Source organism: Panthera tigris, chromosome C1 (genome assembly GCF_018350195.1).
Source record: "Panthera tigris isolate Pti1 chromosome C1, P.tigris_Pti1_mat1.1, whole genome shotgun sequence".
Taxonomy (NCBI): domain Eukaryota; kingdom Metazoa; phylum Chordata; class Mammalia; order Carnivora; family Felidae; genus Panthera; species Panthera tigris.
In genome coordinates, this window is record NC_056667.1 from 20,569,636 (window position 1) to 20,587,557 (window position 17,922).

General features: G+C 58.8%; 1 protein-coding gene across 7 annotated transcripts in view; it reads right to left on the bottom strand.

Moving 5' to 3' along the window:
• Nucleotides 1-13,577, bottom strand: part of AHDC1 (AT-hook DNA binding motif containing 1) — a 65,010-nt gene extending 51,433 nt beyond the window's left edge. For 4 of the 7 annotated variants that reach the window (XM_042995786.1, XM_042995778.1, XM_042995782.1 and 1 more), the window contains exon 1: nt 13,052-13,269. The gene's annotated coding sequence lies outside the window, so the exon portion shown is untranslated. Of the gene's footprint in view, nt 1-247; nt 366-1,262; nt 2,259-13,051; nt 13,270-13,380 lie in introns of those variants that run through there. The other 3 variants (XM_042995779.1, XM_042995780.1, XM_042995783.1) reach the window with 3 other exon arrangements.
• Between the last annotated feature and the right edge of the window lie 4,345 nt (nt 13,578-17,922).

Here is a 17,922-nt window from a genome sequence, read left to right on the forward strand (position 1 = left end):
GGGGAGCCAGGAGGGCCCCAGAACTTCAGCTTACTGCTGCCCAGGCCTGTGGGAAAGCCAGACACTTCCAGGCTCCCCCCCGCCCCCCGCAACCCCCAACCAAAGACGGCTCTCCAGGCCTCTAGGCGAACCATCACCCTTCCTCTGGCCTCCCCCTAGCCTCAGCCTTTGCTTCAGAAAGCCGTTCAGCACCACCCACTCCCCACCTGAACCTTGGCACAGGCCCAGCCTGGGTTCTAGACCTCACCTCTGGGTTTGAGGGCTCCCAAGGCCAGGGCTGTGCTTCTCATCTCAGACTGGGGCTTCTGAGGACAGGGCCATGTGTCCTGCAGCTGTGAGATCCCTCTTGGACTTAATGCTCCTTCCTGATTGAGCGGACAGGCATCAAGAGAGGATTTCAAACTCAAGGCTGGGAAACTGAGGCACTGAAGCTCTCTGCCCTACCTACCCCTATGAATCAGAGGCCAAATGCAGTAGTCTGGAGACACAAGATCCTAATTTTGTCCAACAGCAGTGGCTGCCACTCTCTTCCCTATAGGGGGTACAATGTCAGGAGGGGCTGAGCATCAGTTGGAGGGTAAGGGGAATGAGAAGGTGGATTCCCTAACCCCCCAGCCTTGGATGCGCAGCTGGAGAGCAGGTTTGGTAAGAGATTAAGGTCGAGGAGGAGGAGAAGTGAGTTGCTCCAAGATTTATGAGCCTAATTCTTCTCCCTTAAATTCCCCTCCAAGCCCCCAGCCCCAGCCTGGTCCCTCCAGGGTCATGCTGTGGCCCCAGGCCAATGTCAGGGCCCTAACCCATCGATCAGCTGTTGCTAGGGAGTTTCCACCCCAACGGGTTCTAAAGGGAGGGGCTCAACTGACACTAGGGACCCAGATTGATTGGGAGGGGGCATGGCCCTAAAGCGGCAGCCAACAGCCCCCTACACCCTCCCAGTTGCTGGGGGCTCACGGACTCCAGGGAAGAAGCAAAGGCTGGTGGGTGGGGCCCAGGAGGAGGTAGCCTCCCAGCCAAGGCACCACACCCAGCCCCGCCCTTTCAACAGGCCAGGAGACCTGGGATCCCTTGGGGCCCTACAGCTCACTGGGTGTGTGACCTTGGGCGGTTGCTGCTCTCCAGGCCTCAGCCTCCACACCGCACAATGCAGGAAGTGGCTCACATATCCCAGGTGTCCCCTCTTCAGCTCAGTTCCCTCAACACTTAGCCCTGCCCTCTCTCCAGTCCAAAATCTGGGCCACATGGGGTGAGTATGGGGCAGCTACCTGGAGGAGTCCCTGAAAGCCGTTCAAGTCAGAGCTGAGAAGCTTATGGTGATCACCCCTCCACCAGGCATCCGTTTTCCAGAAGAGTGAAACTGAGGCCTTGAAAAAGGGTCTGAGTCTGGACCAAGAGTTCTACTGAAGTGTCACTGACGGGGTGGTTAAGGGCATGGTGTCGGGACAGGAAGACCTGAATTAAAATTCCAGCTGCGCCAGAAACCGTGTTAAGTCCCTTGCCTTCTTGCAGCCTCAGTTTCCTCATCTGCAAAGTGCGTAACGGTGCCTCCCTCCTTGAACTGTTGAGTGGAAATGAGAAGATGCACCTCAGGGTTTGGTGCAGTGTAGCAAAAGCTTGAACAATGGTAACTATCACGATTGCGGTAATACTAGCATAAACCCAAGCAGTCAGAGGGTAGGGGAGGAGGGGTCCCAATCTGGCTGGAGGATGGCTCGTCCTCCAGCCAGTTTGGGACCCCGAGGGCCTCAGCTCTGGAGGGCCAGCCAAATTCCTCGCAGCCCCCAGCTGCCTCCCCTATTTGTTAAAGGCCTCTCATTAGTGAGCCTGGGCACCTGCCCCTCCACACGTAATAAGCCTCATTAGTATCTTAGCCCCAAGCTCTGCGCCCAGAGTCTATGTGTGTGCACACGCATGAGGGTGGGGGGCTGCAACAGGCCACCAGCCAGGAGACAGCATCCTCGCCAACCACACCCCCTGCCTGTCATCAGCAGGGCCCGTCACCACCCAGCTTGTCACCTGCCTGCCTCGCACCCGCACCACCTGTCACCCACCCAGCTCGTCACCCACCCAGCCCATCACCTGCACCACCTGTCACCCACCCAAGCCTGTCACCGAAGCTGCCTGACAGGCATCTGGGTGGGGGACAGAAGATGGGGAGAAGACCACAGGGGTGTGGAGCTGGGGGCCCCAGAGACCCTGTAGGACCCCCACTTCAGCTCGGCATCCTGCAGCATCGCCATGGCAACCTCTCAGCCGCAACCACTTTCCCAAACATCCCCCGCCCACCCCACCCCCCAGGCCCTGCTCTTAGCTGAGCTGAAGCTGAGAAGAGCCTGAGTGACAGCAGAATGGGGCAGGAAGGAGGGGTTCATCAGCTGGCTGGCCTCGGCCTTCCTTCCCTCTCTGGACTCGGTTACTCCATCTGCAAAATGGAGGAGCCAGAATGGGTAAGGCCCCTGTAGAGCAGGACAGCCATCTCCAGCCTGGATTGGCTGAGCCAGCTGCTAGTTAACCTGTGAGGGCTAGGGGGTGGGACAAAAGGACAGGGCTTTCTGGGTTCTTCCACGGCCCGGCCCAGAGAGGCTGGGCCTCTGGCCCAAGCTCACACAGCAAAAGAGAAGGAGCAGGCTGGAAGGGAGAGGGGCTCTGCCACAAGACGGCCAGCTGGAGACGCCACAGTGGGTGACCCAAGGTGACCGGGGGCTGAGCCGGCCCCCACCTCTGAGCTGCATTATTTATAATACCCGGAGCTTGGAGCTGAGCAACAGCTGGGGCGCTGCCCCTCCAGGGGGCACATGCCACAGTGGAATGGAGAAGACCAGGTGCCTCCTCAGGGAAGACCCCTGGGGTCCCGGGCGCCCTCCACAGCTGGCTGGGGCAGAGGCTGAGGTGGGAAAGGGGCAGCAGCCCCATCCTTTCCCTCCCTGCCCCCTCTCCCCTCCACTCCTCCAGGCAGGCAGCGATAGGATTACTTCTGCATGACTGCCCGCTCCACGGGGTTCCAGAGACCCTCCTGCCTGCAGCAATCTTTAAAATTCCTCCAGCCCAACCTCGCTCCCTTTCTCCCCGCAGTGAATGCTCCGGCGTCTACCGCAGTGTGCCCGCCACTGCCACCACCAAGCAGGCTGGGGGCCAGGTCCCTGGCACCTATGGGCAGAGGTGGTCCGGTCCTCAGAGTGTATATAGTCCAGCGTCTCTCAGAACCCTGAGGCCCAGGCCCTGGCCCATCCCCTCCGACCCCCAGTGCTGGTCCAGCCCCGCAGAGCATGGCTCAAGCTGGGAATCAGGCTTTCTAGTTGCACCAAGGCGGATGGGCACATGCGTGCAAACACACCTGATGGGTCTTGGCATGTCTGCCCACGTCCTCTGCTGCCAGAACCTAGTTGCCCCCACCTCTGCTCTGACCCCCCTTCTACCTCACCAATCCCCTGCTACCCCTGGGGTGGGCAGACAGCTGGGCCAGGCCAGAGTCTGTGGCTCCCCAGGGCAAAGAGGCAGGCAGGAGATCGATCCACTGAATTTTTTAAGGCTCTAATGGAGCCTGCATCCCAGGACTTGGGGCCTGGGACGCAGGCAATGTCTTGGGGACCCCTCCCTCAGTATTGCAGTTGCTTCCTCTTTCAGGTCTTGGGGGTCGGGGAAACTTTCTATGAGCCTTTCCCCAGCAAGAGAAGAGGCATGAGGGGCCCCTGGGAAAGACATGGGATGTTGGGGGGGGGGCTGTGAGCAATACCCAGAGCACCCCCCCCCCAAATCTCCCCAGCCCTAATGCAGGCAGAAGCAGCTCAGCCTCTAAATCACTCCCCTCACGCTGCCCTCTGAGGCGGATTCTGTGCATCTGTAATTAGGGGGTGGAACAGATGGTGGAGATTCCGTTTAAAATCATGCATCTAGTAAAGTAACCTTCACTGTCGGAACTGACTCCCAGGGAGACCAAGCCCCGAAGCCAGATCTGGGGGGGGGGGGCAATGAAGGTGGGGGGGCAGGGAGTATGTCAAGCCAACACCTCACCCATCTCTCTCCCTGAAGCCCCAGGCCCAATGTCCCTCTCAGGTAAGCCAAGGTGGGGGGGTTGGCAAGCACCTGAGATGGTGCAGGCTGGGGGTAAATCCCCCTGCACCACCCCCCACACACACAACATATATGCCGGATCCAGGGCAAAGCTGTGTACTCAGAGTTCTTGGCTGTGAGACCAGGGTGACCAGGTGCCAAGAGCCCCCAAAGAGGCTCCAAGCCCCCAAAGCCCAGGCCAAGGTGTCCAGAGCCCAGGGTCTCGGGTGGGGCAGCTTTGAACTAGATGTACAGGCTCACTGTCCAGGAATGAAAGGCCTGGGGCAGTGAGGGAGGCGGAGGTGCCTCCCCAGGCAGAGGAGGCCCTGGGAAGTCAGATGGGGGGGGGGGGGTGCTGGACAGCAGAGGAGAGAGAGTACACAAGAGTGAGCAAGGGTGTGTGCAGGGATGACTGAAGCTGTCTGGGAGGGTGTCTGGGGGAGGGGGCCCCCCAGAGCAGAGGTGGGGGGGGAGCCGTGATGGAGAGTGCTGGGGGCGGGGCATGTTTGGGGCTGGGAGTGAGGGCTGCAGAGCAACTGAGGTGGGGTATGCGACAGGGCAGGGAAGAGCCGCTTGTGGGCTCTGCGGGGGTGAATGGGCTGTCACCAAGCTGCTGCTATGTGTGCCTGGAGAGGTGTAGGGCTGTCCCTGGGCCCCTGGATGGCTGAGGAAAGGGCTGGGGCTTACTGGGGATATACAGAGGACTGCCTGTTGGGGTGCTGGGTCTATGGGGAGTATGCGTGTATGTGCATGCCTGTGAAGGTACGAGAAGCTGGGGGGACATCATCTGTTTAAAAGTATACTAGAACTCAAGCCATGTCTGCGCGTCTGAGGTAAACGGTGTGGCTGCAGGTAGCATCCTTGTGTGAGTGGGTGTTGAGTGGGCAGTGTGCGTATGTGTGATGTGGGTGGGGGGAAGTTGTGTGTTTGGAAAGGTGTAGGGATTGGATTGGTGTGTTTGGGGAGGTGCTGGGCTGCAGGTGGGGGAAACATTAGGGCTGCAAGGAGTCTGTGTATGTGTCCGGTGAGGTGTTGCTGCTCTGAGAGTTTGAGGAAGTGGAAGGTATTAGGGCTGCAGCAGGGTTCTGGGGGGATCTGGGCAGGTGCCGGTTTAAAGAGGGACTTGCTAAGTGTGTGGGTGTTGGGTCTTGGGTGTTTGGGAGTACGCTGGGGATCATAACAACCTGGGTTTGGGTTCACTACTAGGGCTGTATCTATGTGTCTCTGTGGGGAGGTGTGTGGCAGTTGTGTGTTTGGGGGCGTGACGGGGCTGTGTGTGTATATGGGGCAGCTGGATGTCAGAAAAGTAGATTATGTGGAGAGGTGGTATGTTTGTGGAAGTGTTGGGGCTGTGTTATAGGTGGGGCAGTTGTGTATTCAGGGGTGTTGGAGCTGTGAGTAAGGGAGGGGCACTGTATATTCAGGTGTTGGGGGCTATAGTTGGGTCCCTGTGCTCAGACACGTGATGGGGCTGCGGGAGGACAGGTGTCCCTCCGGGGAGATGATGGGCAGAGTCCTAACCTCTGCTCAGAACTGCCTGCGAGAACCCCTCTTCTGGGGGCGGGGATGCCTGCCCACCCCCAGACCCTGTGCGGGGGTGTGGAGAACAGAGTGGGGGTACGGGGGGGGGGGTTGTCCATCTGTCTCAGCCTGTGCCCAGGCCAGAGGAGCAGAGCCGCCTCCTCGCTCCCTGGGGGGCAGCAGCGGATCTCAACCCACCCATCTGCCTTCAGATGGTTGAGGCAGGAGCCTCCACAAAGCTGCCTGGAGGGCATCACTGTGTTTGAAGAGGCACAGGCTGGGGGGTGGGGGGAACTGCACAGCAAACAGTCCTCATGGAGGCTCCTTTGAAAACCACTGACGCCAGGAGAGAGGAAGAGGGAGGACAGGGGCGGGTATGTCTGTCCTTGTGCGTCTGTGTGGGTCAGTGCCCAACTGTGAGCCTTGGAGCCCCTTTGCATGTGTTCATGCTGATGGCCTCTGTTCAAGAGGCATCCTGGCCTTGGAAAACAGCCCTCCAGCCCTGGCTGCAAGCTCACAGCCTCACACAGGCAGCTACCCCTGTGCACACTGCCTACACCCCCCTACACCCCCGCACCTTCACATCTGCATAACACTGCACCCTCACATACATGTAGCTCACCCCCAGGGCCCTGTACCCTCACGCACAAGTGCTACAAGTCCCTACACCCACTAGGTACACTCCCACTCTGCGAAGCCAGGTTTCGCACCTGTCACATATACATACATGCGCATGTACATACCTGCCAAGTAGCTATCACACATACACCCACAGAGTCCACGCACCTTGGATCTCCCCGTCGCACCCACATCTCCCACCTCACACGCGCTCCTCTCTCACACACACAGCAGATACTTGCCATCTTGTACCTATACACATGTGCCCATGTGTGTGTACGTGCACACGCTCACCCTGACCAACTTTCAGACAGCTCTTTGACACCACCCAACCCACCAGCCAACTCCCTAGGAAGACTCCCAGTGGCCGAGAGGGCCGCCAGCCTCCCCACCCTGCCAGCTGGGAAGGACGGGGAGGGCATACCACCCCCCCACCCCGACACCTGCGAACACTGATCTTCACCTCCAGAAAGAGCCCTCCCTCTGCTCCGGCATGAGTGCCACTGTGTATGGGTGAGAGCGTGACTGCGTGTGTGTGCGTGTCAATGTCCTGACATCCCATGACGAGGCATGTGTGTCACTGCCTATATGGGTAAGGAAGCACAGGCATGAATTCCCCAGTTACGTTTCTGAGATGTGGGGTGAGTGCAAGGGTGAGATTCATATGTCACAAAGTGTGTGTGTGTGTGTGTGTGTGTGTACAGATATGAGTATGGAGGTGCATTTACACAAGGAGATGCACACCCAGTGAGTGGTGAGTGTGACGTTTTCTGACACAAGAGGGGTGTCCACCCTGGAACAGGGGTCAGAGCTGGGGAAACTGCTCCAGCAACTCCTTCCCCCACAAAAACAGCAGGGAGGAGGGGGTCTCTGCGCGCTTCTCTCTTTCTTGTTCTCTCTCTTTCTCTCTGACCTCTTTAGCAGCTGGAAACTGAGCCGGGGGTGGAAGGAATGGAGACTTGGCTGGCCCAAGGGTTTGGGGAGGGAAGCAGGAGAAAACACCTTCCAGATTCTCATCAAATCCCTGTTTGTGGTCTGTAGCCTCAAGCCTCTCCGCCTCTCCCCTCTCTCTCTCCGTCTGGGTTTCCCCCTTTCTTTATCTCTTCCTGTCTCTCATTCTCTCCCCATGTCTCTCCTCCTCCTATCTCAGTCACCTCATCTCCCTTCTGGTATCTCTGTGTCTCCACGTCTCAGTCTCTCTGTTTGTCTCTCCCCAGGCCCTTCCATTTTTCAGACTCCTCCTCTCTCTGCCAGCACCTCTGTCTGTCCGTCTCTCCCTGTCCTGGTCCATCTGTCCGTCTCTCTCCGTCTGCCTGTGCGTGGGTGTCTCTGTCCATCTGTTCCACCACCCATCTGTCTGGTTGTCTGTGTTAGTCCTTCTAAGGGTGCCCACTCGCTTCCCAAGGTACCCTCCCCCAGGTCAGCAAAGGCCTCTCCTGGCTCAGGGGTGGGGAGGGGATGCAGAGCTGCAGCTTCTGGAAGCTTCAGTAGCAGCTGGGCTGAGCTGGGAGTTCGGGGCTAGCCAGCTGCAGAAGCAGCCCCTCCTCTGGGCTCCCAGGCCAAGGACCCCAGAGCAGAAAGGGGAGAGAAAGCGGGGCCTCACTGCAGCTGAGTGTATGTATGTGTATGTAAGGGGGGAGGCAGAGGGCCTCACTTTACCCTCACTTCACCAACCCCTCTACCAAATCGGGGCCAGGCAGGAGAGGGATCCTCAGTGCCCACCTTTCTTGTCCTCTAGCCAATGGCAGAGATGCTGGGATCCAGGAAGGAGGGGTTGGGGGGGTGCTAGGTCTTGGGAGAAGGAGGGCCACAGCTTCTTGTCAGCTGGGTGGGAGGGGGGTCCTTCCCTCCTCTCTTCCAGGCAGTCCCTGGGGATGGTTCTAGTTCTGGTCTCAGCTCTAGGCATGCAGGGCTGCACAGGCAATTCTCACTGGCTCCCACAGGGGTTATTCCCACCTCCCAGCTTCTCTAGAGCCTTTGACCCATAGGGATATAGGGGGAATATAGCAGTATCTCCCCCTCCTCAAGTGGAGGTTGGTTCTAGACATGTGGGCACTGTGATCCTGTCTAGGCACTGGCCATCCTGAGAGGCCCCAGGAAGCTCACCTACCATTGCCAGACCAGCACCTCATCCTTTCTCTCTCTCTCGCTCTCTCTCTCTCTCTCTCTCTCTCTCACACACACACAGTGCACCCCAGCATTCCTGGCCTGCACCCCCACACCTCCACTTAGTAACTCAGAGGACTTAAGAGGGACAGTGACAGGCTCCCAGAGTACTTCCAGCTCACGGTCAGGAGCTAGAAGTGACATCCATCCCTCAGGACCCTCCTAGTTGGCTCTGTGCCCCCTACTCCCTCTCCAAGAATAGTCCAAATCCCACAGGCTCACAGGGGATGGGGAAACTGAGGAAGGGAGGGGAGAACACAGTTATTCCTCCTGAGACCTTGGCGTGGAATCCTAGGGAAAGAAAGGGACGCTGACCTACCACAAGCAAAGTCCGTATTGGCTGCTCCCTCCGCATAGCCCTACCGCTGGGTCAGGGCCAGAGGCTGGCTCCCTCCCTCTAGAGCTCTCCTTGCCCCCGGCTGGGCCCCCTCCCTCTCTGAGCTTCTGAGCAGTCCTCCCTGCCCTCTCCCTCCCAGCTCTGGCTCTCTCATCCTCAGCTCTTGGAAGCCTGACTCACTGTTTCCCCTCCTCTCTCCCCTCCCTCCCTCTCTCTCCCGGCAGCGGCGCCTCCCCCTCCCCTGGGGGGGCTCTGGCCACAAGGGTGCCCGCCTGCTCCTCTCTCCGGGCTCTAGTCCCCCACTGCACCCAGGAGGCCCCCTGCAGCTGTTCCTATTCTCTAACTACAGAGTGGTAGAGTGCAAAGAGCCTAGGTCCCAGGCCTGGCACTGCTGAGTATTTGTGACCCTGGGCAAATGGCTCCCTTCTCTAGACTTGGTTTTCTCCTGTCAAACAAGGTTGGGGGAGGGGGTCCAACTGGATGATGCCCCTGACATCATCCCTAATGGTCCCTAGAACCCTAATGGTCCCTGCCTTTAAAACCCCACGTGCCTCCTGGCCTAGAGTGTGTGCACAACCTGTGGGGCATTGTACCTGCCTCAGGCCCCGCCCCCAGGTCCAAAGAATAGCTCTGCTCTGTTCCCAGACATTTGGAAAAGGCAGAGAAGAGCCGCTGCCCTGGGCACGACCATTAGTCAAGTGACCCCTGGAATCCCCCTGTCTCCCTATTCTCCCTCCTCCTGTGAGAGTCTTTCCCTCTCTCCCTATTCCACCTGTCCTCCTCCCTCTTCCCAGAGACATTTGCTTGTCTCTCCTCCAAAAACAACGCCTCATCATTTCAGGCTGTAGGGTCGGGAACAGCACGTGCCTAGGCCTTCTTGGTCCCCTGGGCCCCACCTCCAGGGGCTGTGATACTGGCTCTTCTCCTTGCCTGTTTGCTCTCTCACCCCCTCATCGCTGGCTTCTGCCACCATCTTTCCCTCTCTCCACCTGGCATGTGGCTGTCCGGGTCTCTCTTCTCCCCCCACTCCCCTCCCCCAGCTCTCTCCCTGGGGCGGGGGGGGGGGCATATGCTGGCATTAGCAACAATGTTATCCTTCCTCCCTCCTGCGGTCCCCATCCTGGCTTCGCCCTCTCCAGAGCTGTCCCAAGAGACCCAGGGGACCCAGAGACAGAGCTGGGCTCCATCCCATAATAGTGAGTCTGCTTGACCTCACTCAACCAGACCAGAAGAGTCTGGTCATCTGGTATGAAGGCATGGCATGGCACCCCCTGGTCTAGGGTGACTGGCATGAGACGCAGAGCTCTGTATTCCACAAACAAACAAAAAAGTTGGCCTGGGGGGTGGGACATCGGGGTTTGGAGGGAAATGAGGGAGATCGGGTTTGCCTGGAGAAAGCCCCTATCCAACTGGGAACAGAAGCAAGTGGAGGGAGTGGCTCAAAGTCAATGCTCTAGACTGATCTGAGAACCAGCAATGTCCCTCTAGGGCTCTGCGAATCCACAGCAGCAGCAACCCCCTCCCCCCCCTTTCCCACAAGTTGCCAGCCAGGGACACTTGGCCCCTCCAGCCTGCAGAATAGCCACAACCTCAGGTGGAGATCCCATCCCTTAATCTCCTGTAGGGTCCAAGGCCAACCTCCCAACAGTACACCTCCACTTAGCTCAGCAGGGCGTCCAGAAGCCTCCCTGCCAAGATCTAAGCAGGTGGAATGGGGGAAACAGCCCCCCAACTCCCAAGCCCCCTCATCCAAGTCCCAGTCAAGGGCTGGGAAGCAATGCAAAATAATCATGGACCACACATACTGCCAAACTGAGAAGCAGCACTGTCCATCCACAGCACCTGGGGGTGTGGGGCTCCCTGCCCCCCGACCCTGTTCCAGACCCCCCAGCCCAGCAACCGTAATAAACAGCAAGCTCTTTTTCTTTATGACACCAAATTTCTCCAAGCCCAACAGCTCCTTCCATCACTACCTCAGCCATAGATCACATTAAAAACTCACAGAGGGCAACTTAAACACATCACATTTGTTTCTCTCTATATTATTTCAAAAGTAACGGCATTAAAAATGGATTTTACTACAGAAAATAAATATCAGCACGTGGGCCCGGAGCCCAGGCAGGAGGAGGGAGCCCACCGGGAGAATGTCCCCGAGGGCTTGGGCACAGCTTAGGCACTGACCAAGGAGGTGACTGTGAGGCCAGACAACACCCTGGGGAATAGAGGGGACGTTTGGGGAGGGGGCGACACCTGCCCACCCCACACCCGCCCCAGTGCCAGACCAAGAGAAACAAGAGTCACTGGTTTGGACTGGGGCCCACTGGTCCCCCTAAGCTCATACCCTCACGGATCTCTGTAACCTCTGAAGGGTAAGAGCTCTGGGGCAAGAAGTTCACCAGTCTCTGGGGGTTATTCCAACTATTGACACAGCAGGAGAAAAAAAATGAATTCAACTTACTATCCAGTTTGATTTTCCATTGCTATAAAAATAAATATACATCTGCTCAAAGGAAGGAGATGGCAAGCAGCGTGCACATGCCACCTGGGGGGTCCCCCCACAGCTCACCACCACAACCCAGCCTCCAAGCCAAGGGTGGGGGGGATGGACAGACTGGTAATCTTTCACTTAAAAGCCCCAGCTCACACAGTTACACACACACACACACACACACACACACACACACACACGGGGCCACAAGGAACAGGAACAAGCCAACAATAGAAACACCCCAAATACTCCTGGCAGGACTCTGCCCAGGCCCGGGCACATGCCCCCGCCCCGCCAGCAGCAGCAGCAGCAGCAGCAGCGGACAAAATGTGGCCACCCTGACCCGGAGGCAAAGCTTGTCCTCACACCCTGAGCTCTGCCCAGGGAGCTGGGGCCAAGTCCCGCCTGACACCAACTGGTCCGGCGGGAAACGCCTGCCCAGCCAGACAGGCACAGGCCCCCCAAGGGTCCCTCCTTGTGCTCAGGGACCAGGCTGGTGCAGCCTGGCCCTGCCTCCCAGGGTGACGCCTGGGCCCAAATTCAGCTGGCCCTGCCAGTCAGGCACTGGTGCAGAACCGAGGGCACCAGGCTCAGCCCCTCCCAGCCCAGCCCCAGGGCCCCCAAGCTAGGAGGGAGGGGGGACTCCCCACCCCTCCACATCTGGCCCTGGCCCCCAGGGTCTGCGGTAGAGAATTCCCGCCCCCGCTTCTCTCTCTCTCTCTTTCTCTCTCCCTCCTCCCGCTCTGTGCCCGCTGCCCGCCTCAGGGACAGCCCCAGCTCCCGCCTCCGGCCAGCAAGGCCCACATCCTTCCTCCCTCAGCTGGCCCCTTTGCCTGGCAGGAGGCTGGGGGGGTCAGGCTGCTAGGGAACCCCTCCAGCTCCCATCAGTCCTCATCCCCAGCCCCCAAACTCTGGGTTGCTGTCCCTTTTCCTGTAGAACAGGAAACAAGGTTATTTCCTAGACTCAGAGCCAGCCCCCTGCCCCTCTGGCTCTGCCCGGGGACCAGGACCCAGCAGGAGAAGGCGCACTCAGCCAAAAGGCACAGGGATTCAGCAATTCACCCCCAGCTTCGGGCCCAGGGGGCTGACAGCTGTCACTCAGCACCCCACCCCCTGGGGAAGAGGGGGCCCGATTCAATCAGAGCCCCAGAGGAAACGCATTGATAGGCGATTATTTATTTATTTATGCAAAAGTGAGCCGACTTTGTTCGCCAGGTAACCGGGCATGCGGCCCAACCCCTCCGGCCCTGGCCACCCCCAAATCCCTCCTCCGCCCCACACCCCCTCCGGGTCATTAGGTCCCCGCCCCTCAACTCCCAGAGCACCAGCGGAACCTTGGGATTTGGGGGTTGGAGGGGAGGGGCTCCTCCCTCCGCAGTCTCCCCCTTTCCCAGCGCCGTTCCTAAAATCCAGCCTTGTTCTCCGCTCCCACGGTCCCCCCTTCATTCCCCCCCCCCCCCACATTCTCAGCAAGCTGGAGAGCAAATTGCAGTTTTAAATCCAAAGACCGAGGGAGGAGGAAGGAGGAGGGGGCGCGCGGCAGCGCTGGGCGCGCACCTCGCCCCCGAGCCGGGGGAGCTGCGGGGCGGCCAGGAAACCCGAGAACCCCCCCTCCCCACCCCCCCTTCTCGTCCACCTCCCCCTCCCCCTTCCCGGCGCTGCCTGCCAGGCTTCGAGCCGAGCCCAGCCGAGCCGCGGGCCCCGGTGGAAACAAAGACCGATCGCACCGCGGGCACCGCAGCCACCGGGTCCCGCGGACCGGACCGGGGCGCGCGGAGGGGGCGCGGGCCCCCCCCCCCCCGGTGCGCTGCACAAAAGAGCCCGGCCGGCCGGTCCCCAGCGGGGTCTAGGGCTGGGGAGGAGGCGCCACTCACCGGAGTGCTGGGCTGCCGGCTCCGTGGGTCCGAGCCAGGCGAGGGGCTTTGGGGGGCGTCTGTCTTCCGGCGGCGGCAGCGACGCGGGAGCCCGGCTGCTGGGGAGAGGAGTCGTGGAGGAGCCCTGAGCCGCCCGCCGTTGCTGACAGCATGGCTCGCGTCTCGGCTCACATTCTCCGCCGCTAACTCCGCTGGACACGGCCCCCCGCTCCCGCGGCGCCCCCCCCACCTCGATCACTCCTTCGCTCTCTGTGCCCCCCTCGCTCCCCCCGCCGCGCACACACTCTCACAGCCCTGGACACCCCCGCCCCCACCCCCCCATTGCAAACCTGGGAGGGAACGCACCCCGCGTAGTCCTCCTCCTGCTCCTCCTCCTCCGCCCTCCTCCCTCCCGCTCTCTGGCTGTCTGTCTGTCTCTCTGACTGTCTCTATCTCTCGCTCTCTCTGCCTTTCTCTGCTTTCCGAGCTGGGTGGGAAAAGGAAATGAGGACAGAAAGCAGACGCTGGCTTTGGGTGGTGGTAGCTGGATTCCCTCTCTCCCTCCCTCCTCCTCCTCCCCTCCCTCCTCCTGCCTTCTGCTCTCTCCGCTGCGAGCGGGGCTGAGCGCAGCCTGGCGGGTGGCTCGCTCTGCCCGCCCGCCCGCCCGCCCGCCTGTCTGTCTGTCTGGTCTGCCTCGCTCGCTCCCTCCCTCCGTCTCTCGCCCTCGCCCTGCCTGCCTGCCTCTCTCCGTCTCCGCCGCCGCCGCCGCTGCCTCTGCGAGCTCGCCTTACCTTCGCCGCTCACCATCCGGAACCCCAGGGGGGAGCGCGCGCGCGGCACGCCGGGACTTGTAGTCCCCACCCCGGCCGCTCGGCGAGCGGGGCGGGCGGGGCCGCGCCGGCTGCTCCGACGGCGCGGCCCTGGGCCCGCGGGGACAGCGCGCGGGCCCTTCTGGCGGGGGTGCGTCCTCGTTTACCAAGGGTGCTGGTTCTCCCCAAGGATTAGGGATGTTTCCCACGTTCCTTGTTCTCCGCGGGAGGCTCTGGCTCGAGCGAAGGTTGCGGGTGGGAGCGAAGGGGCGGGGTCTGAGAATGGAATGAGTCGAATAGGGAATCAAGGGATTAGCCAAAGGGCCTGCGACTTTCTGGGGCGCCCCAATTAAATGATAGACGGAAAAGAGAGAGGGGAGGACTCGCTTTCTGAGTCTGGGGACGTTCTTCGTCTCTGAAAAGGTTTCCTATTGAGTAAAGCACAACGGTTTTTGACGGGAGGGCTGCTCCAGAAACCTCAAAGTCCACCACTGCTTCCTCCTCATTCAGGGACCCCCGTCCCAAACTCTGAGCTCTGAGTTTAGCCCCTCCACCTCCTAGTTTTCCTAGAAGTCCAAGGGCGGCCAGGGCACCAAAGTCCTGGATAATCAACAAATGGCACCCCTCCCCCCTTCCTGAATTCTACTGAGCATTTTGGTTTTTTCAGGAAGCAAGATTCGCATTCAACAGTTCAGAACTCCTGCTGCGGCCAGGGGGCTGGGTTCAGCACTTTCACCTACCTCCTCTTCAGGTCACATCTGTTATCCAGCCCCTAGCTCTGGGCCCCCTGCCTGGCCTATCCCCACAGATGGGAATGTGCCCTGCCTGGGCCTGGTTACCGAGGGGAAGTAGCTGGACAGCCCAGGAAGGAAAACTGCTGCTGCTGCTGCTGCCATTTACTGGACACAGCAGGACCCTTCAGTCCCAAAAGGACCTGGTGAAAGGGTGCTGTTACCATTTCCACTTTAGGGATGAGGGCAGTGAGGCTCGGGTCCCCTCCTTTGGAACTGGTAGAGCCCAGGCAGACCAGGCAGGAGTTGTCTGATCCCAAAGCCCACTTCTTAATCTCTGGGCCATGACAGGGAGTTGTGACTCCCAGGTCTCTGTCTGACCTTCATTCCCAGCATCTGTGTATCCTCCCTCGGTACTTTAATTCAACACATGTTAACTGAGATATGCAGGGCTCACAGGGGACACCAAAATGAATAATGCAGGATCACTGTCCTGTCCTCAGTATCTACCAACATCAGCCCCGACTGGTACTCTGCTAGTCCCATTTCATCTGTGTGTCTGACATTCCTTTGCCCTGTGTCTGCTGGCTTTGTCTGTCTTGCTCCATGTCTGAAGTTCCTCCAGCAGTGCCTTTGTCCTTGGCCCACCGGTTTCTGACTCCTCCTTTGGCCCTGCCGTGTGATGGCCAGCGTGTGACAAAGGCAGGTGGTGACATTTCACCAACTGTAGCTCCCTGTCACCACCTTCCCTACACCTCTTTAGGACAGTCTGAAACCCCCAGAGGGCAAAAGAAGGGGGTTCTGGGGGCCACTCTCTATTGGCCCTTTGATGGGGGAGGGCAGGGAGGGCAACGGCAATGAGACAGACCTAGGACTCTAAACAGTGCACCTACTGATCTGGCATCATGGGGCTGGCATGGCCAGCTGGAGAGGCCCCCATTTGGGAGCAGCTCCTCTTTGCAGGCAAGCCTTGGGTTCAAAGATTTATTCATTGAATGGGAAGTATTATAAGGTCAGATATTAATGAAAGCAGTGGTTTAAGTTGTTAGGGGCCCTTTGCAGGTCCAAAGCCTAATTCTAAAGTTATCACAAGTAGATGAGGCTTTTTTGCATCTTGCTCTAACTGGTCCCCCATGGGAGCGACTTTAGCATTGGGAGGGTGGAAGAGGCTCAGGTTTCCCTTTCTTTTACACCTGCCGCCCCCACCCCCCCACCATCCTTACTCACTAGGCTTTGCCACAGAGCTGAAGATCCCACCCTGTCTGAATCAAGTGTTGGGAGGAAGTTGGGTGGGGTAGTACCGGATGGTTTAGGGGAGATGAGAAACCCCAGATAGATTGTGATGAAGAGGAATTCGCGAAAGACATGAGAGGTTTAATGACGAGGTGCAGAGGGGAAGATCAGCTGGGCAGGCCATGGCAGAGAGGAATTGAAGTTACGTTGTGTCTCCAAGCATGCACCTTCCACCCCAGGCTGCTTCAGGCTGTCCCCTCCCCAGAGAGGGTGGGTACTTTAGCACCTAAGGTATTGAACATCACTGGAAACCGAGCATTACCAGGTTTTCCAGTCATTTGGAGGCTGGTGTTTCTCTTGGAGCTTCTCTAAATCGCGTGCGGTGTGGGCGGTGGGGGTGGGGGGGGGGTCTTCTCAGACAAACTCAAACTGATTCTTCCCGTGGGCTGCTGCTGCCACCTAGTGTCTGATCTCCATGCCTGCTCCAGTAGCGGCAGTCTGAAAGGGCTACCCAGTCCTCTGAAATAGTGTCATCATGGTCACTACTGGCTGGGCAGGGGAGCTGAAAGCTCCCCCCCCCCCCCCCGCAAGAAGGCAGATGTGAAGAAGAGGACCCAGGTTCTGGAAGAGTCTGCATCATCCCTTTCTGGGCTCAGCTCACTACAACCACTTCTGTTTTAATGTACGCAGTAGGTGGTATACCTAGACCCTAGGAAGTAGAGGGGAGAGTCTAGGGCTAAAACCGTGTGGCCAGTTTGGAGGCCATGTGGGAATAGGAACCAGACGGATCTGGTTCTGCTTCTGCTTCTACTTGTGTGTCCTTAACCTCTCTGAGTCTCAGTTGCCACATGTGTAAAATGGAAGAGTAATTCCTTCCGTGTCTTACCGGCACAGCCAGGGAGATTTACTGGGCACAAGAATTCGCTTTGAAAACTGACAAGGGCATGCTGAGGGATTGAGTCATGATAATAACAACGACAATAAATGAGAGGTCACAGCAGTCTGGAGCCGGGCCCTTGGTTGTTGGGGCTCATGGGAAGGGCAGTGTGAAATGAGCCTTGGGTAGGGATGGGCACTGCCTTCCCTGATGACAGAAGTTCTGGGCCTAGCCTCACACTTGGAGCTCACCTCAGGGGAGGTGTGGCTTGTTAGAGGGTGGTTCAGTCCAGTCCACAGAAGGAGAAACTGAGTCCAAGAGAGGTTGAGGGACTGTTCTAAGTCTCTGAGCCAGAGATCCAGGATCAAGAGGCCCATTATGGCCTTGGTCTTCCCCTCCCCAGTATGGGAACAGCTCAGAGCTGGGGCCCAAGAGACCATGGAAGCAGGAAGCCCCGCCTATCATGGTACAGTGGGAACTAAGGCCCCCAGGCCCCCATTATCCCTCCTCCTAGGCTAGCCCCACCCCCTGCAAGTCCTCCCACATTCCTCCAGGCAACAGGAAACCCCAGCTGCAGTCCAGACTTCAAACAGCTCCTCCCTCTGGGCAGGGGGTGTGGGAGGAGAGGCCAGAGGCCAGAGGGCAAAGGTCAGCTTTGTTCCTGCTGGAGGTGATGAAGGACGCTGGGGGGAGGAGGGGGACACAGAAGGGGGCAGGGTAGGGTCCTTGACAGCCACACTGCGTGCACGTGCGTGTGTGTGTGTGTGTGTGTGTGTCACTGTCAGCCTATGTCTGGAGGTTAATGTGTGTCCTTGGTTTCCCTTGGGCTTGTGTACCTGAGTTATGCGTCTGAGTGTACATCACTATGGAATTGTTCGTGGGTGCTCAGCCTGGGATCCCACTGACATGTCTGTAAGTGACATCACATGTATTGATACGTACAGTTCACAGACCTGCTCAAAGCTATGTCGTCTCCTATTAGTGTGACCTGGTGTAGTTCTTTGTGTCCGAAGGGATATCCCTCTTCTGACTCTTCCCCTGCCGCACCCCCCCCCCCATTCCTTCCTCTGCATTGGTCGCCAAAGGGTTCATTCTGAACAGCGAATCTTTGTTACTGCCCAGCTCAAAATCCTGTGGTGTTCCATTGCCCAAGGCTTAGAATCCTAGCCTGAGCACCTGGCAGACATGACCACTGCCTACCTGGCTATCTTCATCTTTAGCTACTAATGCCCCTGAAAATTT